The 12187-nt window shown below is 37.2% G+C and overlaps 1 protein-coding gene across 2 annotated transcripts in view; it reads right to left on the reverse strand.

The window, feature by feature from the left end:
• GALNTL6 (polypeptide N-acetylgalactosaminyltransferase like 6) overlaps nucleotides 1-12187 on the reverse strand; it is a 1335131-nt gene that overhangs the window by 289786 nt on the left and 1033158 nt on the right. The gene's annotated exons all lie outside the window — the stretch shown is intronic.

Below are 12187 nucleotides of genomic sequence, written 5' to 3' on the forward strand. Positions count from 1 at the left end.
TCATATTTTTTCTCTTTATTTCTAAGTTCTGGCCATGACAGGATTGTTATTGATTTCCATTGTTCTGTTATTTATGGTCACAACAATAAGCATAAGACCAGTTAGTAATCATGTAGCAGAAGAGCTCAGAAAAAGGCATTCCATGAATACAAATTAGAATTCTCATGTAAATTGTCTCCAACAGTAAGTGGCATTGGCCATTGATATATTCATCTTTCTGCATTCTAACTGTGGGATTGATTGTTAGCATCTAGACATCACTTATTTTATAAGGACATCCTTTCTCTATTGTGAGTCATTTACACAATTTTAACATACTGCTAAGCACATTCAAATATGTACGAAAAGATAGGTGGCCCAGTGACATCAACTGCACAGTGCAGAATTATTATTCCATCTGCCATAAGTATTATGAGGAACACAGAGTAATAAAATGTAGTCCTTGTAATCTAGCAACATATGATTTAAGTCTGGAGGTGGAATAAGCTACAGGCAGCCACAGTGTGGTCATATACAGATGACTAAATCAGTGGGTGAGATGATAAATTCCACGTGGTTTAGAGGAGGTGAATAGCTGACTAAATAGAGCTGAAATGACAGTGTTCCATGGAAAAGGAGACCCCCAAAGAATCTTGTTTTTTTGGTAGGCAGAATGAAGTGCCAATGTGCAAAGTGTTTATGAATATACCTTTTGACATCGTCATGGCATGTTTAAATTGGTGGCAATTTGTAGCAGTAGAAGGATCTAGCAGTAATGTAAAAATCTAAGGGGAAGGTGACTGCCATTATTAAAATTGTATAGCTTCAGCAAAAGCAGGACAGCAAAACAGAGTTGGTCGTATCTATGCTGTTAGCCTCAAAGGACTGCGGGTCCCAGGCCTACCCTTGCCTTGAACGCTCTCCTGTCCTCCAGGTCTCAAGTCAAATGTTGTCCTGCAGAGACCTTTTGTGACTAGCCCCTGTACAATAGAATTGATCTCTCTTGCCCCATCTCCTGCCCCTGCCCCTGGCCCTCGCACTTCTTGTTTGCTGTGCACTGCTTTGTGTTTCTCCAAAGCCCTGATCACCACCTGACACATACGCATCCACACTCCTACAAACGCATGCACATTTCTGATTCTGTAATAGGAGCTTCATGAGAGAAACATTTCTCTTTGGCTCACCGATGCAGATATCTGGAGCCTAGAAGAGCACTAGGACATAGTAAGTGCTCAAATATTTGTTTAATGAATGAACACAGCACAAAATTGGGAATTACTCCATTAAATGGCTCTATATTTTCAAGGCAGGTAAATTGAGGCAATGATGTCACGAGCAAGAGTAGGCTGATTTGTATGCATTGACAATACTATTGTTTGTACACTGAGGATAATAGAAACTCTTCCACTTCTATCATATGGGGGTCTGAACTTTCCTAAGTGACAGGCCTACACAGCATTGCCTGGGCTCTGTGAGTCGTGGTTATTGAGGGGAGTTTCTGCCGAGTTGGCAGTGTAGATGGAACAACATTATTCTCAATGCTTCCAGTAATGTCAGAAGAGAATTTGGCAGGTTGTATAAGGATGAAGTAAGATCTCTAGGCTCATTATTATTCCATTCAAATATCCCTTTCTCATTAGTATGAGGGTAGGCAACCAGTCAAGGGAGAGATCCACAGTTCTTTGTTGCCGGCACCTTAAAAAGGCAAAGAGTATTTCTATTTTTTGAAGAGTTAAAGTAGACAAACTTATAGTCCATAATGGGTTAAAGCTGCTGAAAGTCCATTTGTAAAAAGCTACAATTACTAACATTTACTGACAGCAATTGTGACAATGGAGAACTATTTTCTTAAAGCTAATTCAAGCAATCTTTGGAGTGGTCATTTGTAGCAGTAAATAGTTTGCTGCTGGAAAGAGGATTTAAAAATACTTTTTTCCTCCAATGTGGCGCTAAAACAAACACATTTTGAAGCTTGCTGGGAAAGGAGGAAGGGAAATGTGGGAGACATCTATCTTATTAAAAGGCATTCATTTCTCTGTTCTCAAACTAATCTGCCGTGCCGTTACTTCACTACATAATGAGTGAAACATTGATGCATAATTAGGCATCACCTTATGACAGCATGCGCCGTTAATCAAACAATAATTTTAAAGGTTGTCATGGAAGGAAGGTTCAGGTTTATTCCTGAAATTTTTTAAGGTAGTACAAGATGCTAGGTAGTCAAGTGCTGAGAAAAGGAACATCAAACCTTAAACATCTGAATCTTTTCTTTTAAGTGAAATTATATGCCTATTCATCCTTAGAGGTTGTCATTTCTATTCAGAATTGCCTTCAAGATTTTCTGTTGGGCTTCTCATCACTGAAATTATTTTAGTCTACTGAAAAGGATGCAGAAATGAAGGTAGGAACTTTAAGTTTTCAGTTTTAATCTGGGTAAAAATTTGGACAGGTAAATTTCATTGGTGCATTCTGTTCCTTTATTATAACCCACTTCAAGATTAAATGCATTAAGGTCATTTTTTTACAGTATTGAAAGCAACAGGGTAGTTTGAGGTTTTTAACTTTTTAAATGACTAGTTACTCCAGTTTAACAAAACAAAACGTATGAGATGTCTTATTTAAATGTTTTGCAAATTATTGGCTTTAAACTACTGAAAATATTGCTGCTTTCAACTTTCAATTATGGCCTGGACTCTTCAAAATGTATTCATCATGTCAATGAGTATGATTGCCAAATCTATGTCACACTAATAAAACTCCACATCCATGAAAGCCTCAAAACCTATTTTTCTATTTCTCTGTCTCATTGTCTTTTGAGTGGAGCATTACTGCTCGATTGAGTTTTGAAGTCCCTCTGCGTTCACAAGGGCTCAGCTGGTCTGCTTGATATGGCCACTGAGACGTCCGGGCCCCCCCAGCTCCTCTGGCTGTGCGTGTCAGGTCTACACCACTCCTCCCGCAGGAGGGCAGGGCATCTCTTCCTGAAGCACAACTTTATTCCCCTGGGATGGCTAATGATCGATAGTCACAGCTTCAAAGAATATGCCATTTGTCAGCAAGAAGACAGGTGAGGGGAGATTTGGGAGTACTAAGTGGAGAGAAATAAGTTTTATTTCCTTAAATAATGAGATTGGTAGGCAGGTCAGGATATGAAAGAAGAAAGGCCGAATGGAAATTCCATAAGGCAGGAAAGTACAACTGCACTCCTTTTATAGCAACAACGGAGCAGCTAGAGGTGCCAATAAAAGAATCTTAAAAGCAGCTTAGAAAATTAATTGCATCTGCCAGCCAATCATTAAGTGATATGACAATGATGACCACTCAGATATTTTTGATGAAAGCTGATCTATGAAGTAGCAAACCTGAAGAAGGGGTAAATATGACTTTTTACCTAGGTATGGATCTTAGCTGACTAATTCAGAGAATTAACTTTAAAGTTTTAGTTTTAAAACTAAAATGAAAGTAAATGGAAAGTAAAACAATATCACAAGTAAATGGAAAGTAAAACAATATCACATCTGAATGATGGCTGAGAATAAAAGGAATCAAGTGTGACATCTATCAGTGCATTTTCACAAAACATTTCCAAGATAATTAGCTTTATAAAATATTCATGGATTGACATACTACCCTTTCCCATCACTCTTAGGAACATGAGTTGACTCAAGCCATAACTTTTACCATATATTATATTGATCAGCTTAATTAACAGAAAATATCATGAAACGTGTATCTCAAACATTCTATGTGAATGCAAATAGATATTTAGAATTCTTGAGTAATTTAACTTCTGAAGATCTTTTAGTCTCTGGAAGGACAGAAGAATTTAGTAAGTGGTTGTCTTCAGGGGTTGGTAGACAGGGAAGTGAAAGCAGCTTATTTTCACTGTATGACCTTGTATACTTTTTGAAATTTGACTCATGGGCATGTATTATTTATTTAAATGTATGTTATGAAATATATATTATATTTTCAAATTATCATAGTCAAAATTTAAATGATATCTTCAAAATATCTCATTTTATACATTTTTCTACACTTAATTAACTACTTCCTCTCTCAGGCCTGGGTCTTTGGGATGTGCTTGCTTCCCTGCTGCCTAAAAATCCCAGTGCCTGACATAAAGGTGAAATATTATGCCCTAATAACCCCACTTACTTGACCATAGGTATCTCTTAATCCTAAATAAGGAATTTAAAAAATATTTCCTTTTATTTCTATATTCTCTCTCGGGAAATACTGAGAAGAGCAAGCACTCATGTGCACACATATGTACATAAATACTGATAGGCATTCCAGGCGTATGTTAATTTTTGAACTTCCCTTTGAGAAAAGGAAGACTTTACCTACCAAAGAAAGTCAGGCAGGGACTGAAACTGGGACTGTCAATAATTCAGATAGGAAATGGAGTCTTTTGGTTTATTGTTTCAACACATCTCAGAAACACTACTATATAACCTCTTATGACTTCTTAACTGTGTATTTTGAAGCTATTAGGGCCTTTTTTCTGAAGCTTCTACTTTCCTTTCTTTTTCATTGGAAGGTATTATCAATCCAATAGATGAGTTAATAAAAAAAAAAAGGGGAGATAAAGTCTTTATGCTACAGACATAGACACTTAAGATTGGGGTTGCATTATTTGTAGGCTCTATCTCTTCTTTTTACACTTTCTTTGTCCTCCTAGCATACTAAAAGAAATGGGGAGAGGGAGCTAATTGGAATTAGGTATACGTATCCCAATTTTCCTGGGTTTAGATTAATCTTCACACTACGTAAGTCATTAAATTGTCACCAGAGATAGTACAATAACAGAAGAAGTACTTTAAAATGCTGTTTGACCTAATGTAAGGGGGAAATGGAAAGGAGAAATGAATTTATATGGCTACGAGTCTCTAAAAAAGAGTCTGGAGGTTGTCAGAAGGAATGCCCTTATGCACAACTGAGCAGTGTCTAAGAGACAGATAAAGTAGATACAAACCCCAGGTATTGGTTCTTTTGAGGGATAAAGAGACCCACGGGTTCTATGGTCATGACAGATGGGGTTCACTGCCATGTCAGTTGGCCCTTCTTTGGAGCTGGTGTTTCTGTGTGATGGAACTGGACTCAGATGGGATCTCTTTTCACAAGACTTTCATGCTACTTTACTGGAATTGTAGTTGGTGTTGGGGTTTAAGATATATTTAGGGGATTTGAATCTCTGGACTGACAATATGATAGCCAGGCCCTGAGCCTCAACAGACTTCAGCTCCTACACTCTGATTTACTGGACTTACCCCACTCAGCTAACATGGAGTTGAAGAAGGTCAACCACCACACCATGGAGCCTAGAGTGCCTACAACTGAAAGCAGGAGGATTGCATCCAGTATCCATGTGGAATCTAAGCCCCCACTTGACATAGATGTGCAATGGACACAACCAATCCAAGGTCCACAGAGAAAATGTGGCATTGGTGTGGGAAGGGTGGCCATGGTGGCTGCTGGGTGCAGGGAATGGGAGGAAGAGATGGGATGGGGAGGCGTTTTTGGGACTTGGAGTTGTCCTGGATGGTGCTTCACGGTCAATTACGGGACATTGTAGATCCCCCCAGGGCCCACTGGATGGAACGTGGGAGAGTGTGGGCTATGATGTGGACCATTGACTACAGGGTGCAGCGATACCCAGAGATGTACTTATCAGGTGCAATGGATGTATCATGATGATGAGAGAGAGGGTTGCTGTGGGGGGAGTGGGGGGTGGGGGCGGTGGGGTTGAATGGGACCTCATATTTTTTTAATGTAATATTTAAAAAAAAATGAATTAATAAAAAAAAATAACAGAAGGACAGAAAAGCAATTTTCCTACTGTGGAAATTGAGGGAAAGTAGGAGCTTAATGAGAAAGGAGAGCAGTACTTACCCGCTATTGTGATTTCATAGGAAAAAAACGTGCAGTGATGGGGCACAATGACTTTTTGAAGAGCTTTTTATGCATGGACTGGAAAAACAGCACAAGCATTTCCCAGGATAGAGCCCATTGGCAGTTACAAATTAGTGATGATCAACTAAAGTGTGCCTTATTTCTGAGAAACCACCTCATTTCAAACATCCCAAATCACCTGCACAACTTGTGAAATATAATCACCAAGGCTTTTGTGAATTGGACCTGCCATATCAGCCTTATACACTCTCAGAGTCCCATCTTAGCTGCTGATATTTTAGTCACCTTCTGTCTCAATAAGATCTGAATCGAAGACTGATAAAAGACATCTTGTGGATGGTGCAGTGATTTGCATCTGTATGTACTCCAGAAAAACATATTCTTAAATTTAATCCATTCCTGTGAGAATGAGCCCATTGTAAGGACATTTTGAGGCAGCTACTTAATTTAAGGTGTGACCCACCTCCATCAGGTTTGGTCTTATCCTATTACTGGAGTCCTTCATAAGGGAATGAGATGCAGACACACAGAGAGAAAGTCAAGTGGAAGCAGCCAGAAGCTGAAGTCAATAGAACCTGGGAAGAGATGGGAGAGATCAGAAGATGCCGCCATATGCCTTGCCATGTGACAGAGGAGCTAAGGATCACTGGCAGCCAGCCCCAGAATGTTGGTCTTTGGGAAGAAAGCATAGCTTGATGACTCCTTGATTTGGAATTTTTCTCAGCCTCAAACTATGAATGAAAAATTTCTGGAAACACACAAACAAATCACACTGACCCTAGAAGAAATAAAGGACCTCAACAAAACAATCACAAGTAAAGAAATTGAAACAGTGATCATCTACAACTGCAAGCAAGACAGTTCCACCCATCTGCCTTATGGGATCTAAGCCCTCTCTCAACTGGTAATAGAGTGAGCATCTCCATCCCCAAATTCTCAAGATTGAGGAATGAATAAACATAAGGGTGGGGGATTGCAACTATGGGATAAGTAGACTTATTATTATTCCAGCAATAGAAGAACTAGTAACACTGATATAAAGGCAGTGGTCACCAGAGGTTCTGAGGGGAGGGAGAGGGAAGAATAGGGGTAACATGGGGCACTTTTTGGATGTTGAAATTGTTCTTATAATGATGGATACAGGCCATTATACATTTTGGCAAAACCTATAAAACTGTGTGGTACAAAGTATAGACCATAATGTAAACTATAGCAATACTTCAATATGTGTTCATCAATTATAACAAATGTACCACACTAATGAAACATGTTGTTAATAGGGAAAAGTGTGGGAAGGGGAAGGGGTGAGTTATATGTGAATCCCCTATATTTTAAATGTAACATTTATGTACTCTAAAGCTTCTTTTAAAATAATAACAAATTTTAAATTATGATTAAAAAAACTCCCCCCAAAATAAAAAGTTCAGGACCAGATGGTTTCACAGGTGAATTCTACCAATCACTTAAAGAAGATCTTATACCAATTTTGCTCAAATTCTTCCAAAAAATTGAACAAGAAAAAGCACCACCAAACTCATTCTATGAAGCTAACATTACCCTAATACCAAAGCCAAATAAAGGTAATGTGAAAAGAGAAAATTACAGACCAATTTATTAATGAATATAGATGCAAAGATCTTCAACAAAATACTTGCTAATTGAATCCAAAAACACATTAAAATATTATACATCACAATTGAGTGGGCTTTATACCAAGTATCCAAGTGTGGTTCAACATAAGAAAATCAATCAGTGTAATACACCACATTAATAAATTAAAGAAGAAAAATCACATGATCATATCAATAAATGTAGAAAAGGCATTGACAAAATACAACATTATTTCTTGATAACACTCTGAAAGATAAGAAGGGATGGAAATTTTCTCAATATGATAAAGGTGCATATATAAAATACCCACAGCTAACATTGTATTCAACAGAGAAATATTGAAATCTTTCCCACTGAAATCAGGAAAAAGATGCCCATTTTCTCCACTGTTACTCATTTTGGTACTAGAAATTTTAGCTTGAGCAATTAGGCAAGAAAAAGAAATAAAAGGCACTGAAATAGGAAAGGCAGAAGTAAAACTTTTGCTATCTGTTGATAATTATTAACTTAGAGAATCCCAAAAAATCCAGAATAAACTATTAGAACTTAGGAAAGATTTCAACAAAGTGGTGTGATACAAGATTAATACACAAAAATCAATAGCATTTCTATACTAATCAGCAGAGTAATCAGCAATCTGAGGAAGAAGTCAGAAAAAATTCCATTTACAATAGCAATTTAAAGAATCAAATATATAGGAATAAGTTTAACCAATGGTATAAAGGACCTGTATTCAGAAAACTACAAAACACTGCTAAAGGAAACTAAAGTTGACCTCAATAAATTCAATGGTATTCCATGTTCATGAGTTGGAAGACTAAAAAGCATTAAGACCCTCTCACACCTTACTGAAAAATTAATTCAAAATTGTTCAAGGACTTAATTAGAACCATAAAATCCCTAGAAGAAAATGTAGGGAAACATCTTCAAGATCTTGTGATTGGTGGTGGTTTTTTGGACCTTACATCCAAAGCAGAGAAACAAAAGAAAAATTAGATAAATGTGACTGCCTCAAATAAACATTTTTGCATTTCAAGTGATTTTCTTAAGAAGGTAAAAGGACAGCCAACTCAATGGGGAAAAAATCTTTTGAAACGACATATTTGATAAGGGGTTTCTCTCCATGCTATATAAAGAGATCACACAACTTTATGACAAAACAACTAGCAACCCAATTAAAAATGGGCAAGACTTGAATGGATATTTTTCCAAGGTAGAAATATGAATGGCCAAAAGACATGAAAAGATGTTCAACATCACTAGCTATAATGGAAATTCAGATCAAAACTACAATGAGATATCTTCTCACACCATACAGAAAGGCCATTATTTAAAAAAAAAATAGAAAACTACAAGTGCTGGAGCATTGTGGAGAAATATGAACACTCCTTCACTGTTGGTAGGAGTGTAAAGTGGTGCGGCCTATGTGGAAGATGATTTGGTAGTTCCTCAGGAAACTGGAAATAAACTGTCACATGATCCAGCAATCCTGCTATTAGGAATATATTCAGAAGAACTGAAAGCAAGGACATGAACAGGTATTAAAATTTGCACAATGACATCGACAGTGGCATTATTCATAATTGCTGAAGGATAGAAACAACTTAAGTTTCTGTCAACTGGTGAATGGATAAACAAAATGTGGCATATTCATACAATGGAATAGTATTCAACTGTAAGAAGAAATCAATTAGGGAAGCACATAACAACGTGAGGGAGACTTGAGGATATTATGTTAGTGAAATAAGCCAGATGCAAAAGGATCCAAGAAGAATATTGTATGGTCTCACTGATAGGAATGAAATATTAATACAATGAATAGATTTATGCAGTTGCACTAAGAAGAGTAGTTGATGGGAGATGGAATGTGGGATGAAGAGGGGCACATGATACTGGATGAATGGAGAATATTTAATAAGGTCAATGTAAATATATGGTAGGGATAGCCTTGATGGTAACACAATGAATGTAATAAATGTTGTTGATTTATGGATGCAGTATGGGTAGTCTAGAAGATTAACGTTAGTTGGAGGACTGCTGGAGGCTAATATAGGGAATGTATAATAATGACTGTTTTTCAGTAGATGATGACTATGGCTAATAATATAAATACAGGAATGTTCTTCGACTACAAGATGTTAATAATGTGGAGATTTATGGGAAAATATAACTAATGTATAAATTCATAGACTACAGTTTTCAACAAAATTGTAATGGTTTTGTAGCAAAAGTTAAACAGGTACTAGATTAATGTTAAAGGTCAAAGAAATAGAAAATGGGTTTGGATGTGTAATATACAAATATGATTAAGGATTTTTTTCCTCTTCATTTTTTTTTTCATTGATAAGGAGACCTTGACTATGCCAATTAACTAATCAGTGTTCATCATGTATCTTTCTGAATACTAGAGGAACAATTGAGTTAGTAGTTGGAATTCAATGAGATAAAAGTGGCTGGAAAGAACTATTTAGGAGTAATGCTTTCACAACTTACTGAGCTGCCTTCATCTGTTATTTTGCTTTTTGAATTTGAAATAAAGTTTAAATTAAAAAAGAGAGAATGCAATGCAGGCACACAGAGGGAAAGCCACAGAGGAAGCAGCCAAAAGCTGGACTCTAGGTAACCTGGAAGAGAATGGAGAGACCAGAAGATGCTGCCATATTCTGTGCCATGAAACAGAGGAGCCACAGATCACCAGTAGCCAGCCCGAGAACATCGGTCTTCAGGAAGAAACTATTGCTTTGATGAGTCCTTGACTTGGACTTTTTCCCTTCTTCAAACCGTGAATGAATAAATTCCCACTGTTTAACCTCACCCATTTCCTGGTATTTGTTTGAACAGCCTAGGAAACTAAATTAGGTGGGTTCAAATAGATTAAATACATGTGGAATTTCCAGGGAACTGAATTTGTGAATTTCTAGTTACCTAGGCATTAAATTATATATGTAGAGAAGGTTGGGGTTTAAGTATACTAGGTCAATGCAAGGATCAATTGTCCTTTTATATGTCAAGTTAAAAAAATTAGAAAATCAGGTAATGAAATTCTACTTATAATAACATCAAAACATGAGATAATTAGGAATAAAATTCATGAAAAATGTACAAGACCAATATACTGCAAACTATCAAACATTGCTCAGAGAAAAGAAATACCTAAGTAAATGAAGAGGTATCCTACATTCACTGATTGGAAAAATTGCTGTCATTAAAAATGAATTATGCCAAAAATGATATTTGGATTCAACAGAATATTTATCAAAACCTCAAAGGGGGATAATGTAATCAACATAATAATATAAGACACCCCCTGAAAAATGTACCCAGAGATTCAGTGACTATAAGGGCAAATTCCACTTGATTAGAACTCTGGAGGATGTAGAGGATAGAGAAGGACTCCACAAATGCTGAATCACCCTCACTTGGTCTTCCAGAGGCAGCAATCTGGGGGCCTCCCATCATGGACACAGACTAAAGAGGAACTCACACCAGTGAGTTAGAACCCCAAACATATTCAGGCACAGGAAACCAAGTCTGCAGAACACAGGATGCTGAGGAGAACTGGAAACAAGAGGTCCCAGGGGGTGGGGGAAGGGAGAAAATCTGTGGCACAATGGTGGCAGCCAAATGCACCTAGTCAGTTCAGTTACTGTTGATGGGTCTCCAGACATGCAAAATGGACTTTTCTGTAGTGACCCACCTTTCTAGACTGATCCCATCTGGCACCTTAAGGAGAGATTCCCTAATGGGGAAGAAACTGGAGACAGAAGGGGTTTCACAGAAGGAAAAACAACAACAAAAACAGGAGGCAGGGGAAGGTTAAACTGAACTTCTTTAAGACTGGGTACCAGAACTGAAAAGTGTAAGGAAAATGGGTCACAGAGCAAGGGAGAGAATTTAAAGAAATCATAGGAACTGGAGAGAAAATTCTGCACAAGCACAAACAGAACAGATCAAGATTCCCAGAGAAGGAACACAAAAAAGGAAGTTTTTTCCTGGACATAAAACAATTACACAAAAGTACAATCTTGAAAATGGCACACATATCCAGAGCAAGAATCAGATGAAGAAGAGCTGAGAAAAATCTGTTCTGTTAAACTCAGGTTATTCTAAAGGTACAGTATAAGGTGGACCAGGAGTCAAAGAAGAACCTTGACACAAAGCCAATCAACAATAAACCCAGACAAAAGGGAGAAACCAACCTTCAGAGTTATCTCATCAAAATACTTGGATGCTGAGATGTCATCAAAAAATGACAAGCCATACTAAGAAACAAGAAGATAAGGCTCAGTCAATGGAGCAAATTAAAACTTCAGAGGAGACACAGAATTTCAAACTACTAACCAAAGAAGTTCAAATAAATCTCCTACATCAGTTCAAGGTGATGTAGGAAAACATTCATAAAGAGACAAAGGATATTAAGAAGACAATGTGTAAACATAAAGAAGTAATTGAATGTATAAAAGAAAAAAAAGAAAATATGGGGATGGAAGGTACAATAGCAGAGATTAAAATTACACTAGAGGTATACAACAGCAGATTTGAATAGGCAGAAAGAAAGATCAGTGAACTAGAAGACAGAGCAATGAAAATCATGTAATAAGAAGACACATGAGTAAAGAATTGAAAAAAAATGAGCAATGTCTCAGGGATTTGAGTGACTGCATGAAGCACACAAACATAC

The sequence above is a fragment of the Dasypus novemcinctus genome, chromosome 1 (genome assembly GCF_030445035.2).
Source record: "Dasypus novemcinctus isolate mDasNov1 chromosome 1, mDasNov1.1.hap2, whole genome shotgun sequence".
NCBI lineage: Eukaryota > Metazoa > Chordata > Mammalia > Cingulata > Dasypodidae > Dasypus > Dasypus novemcinctus.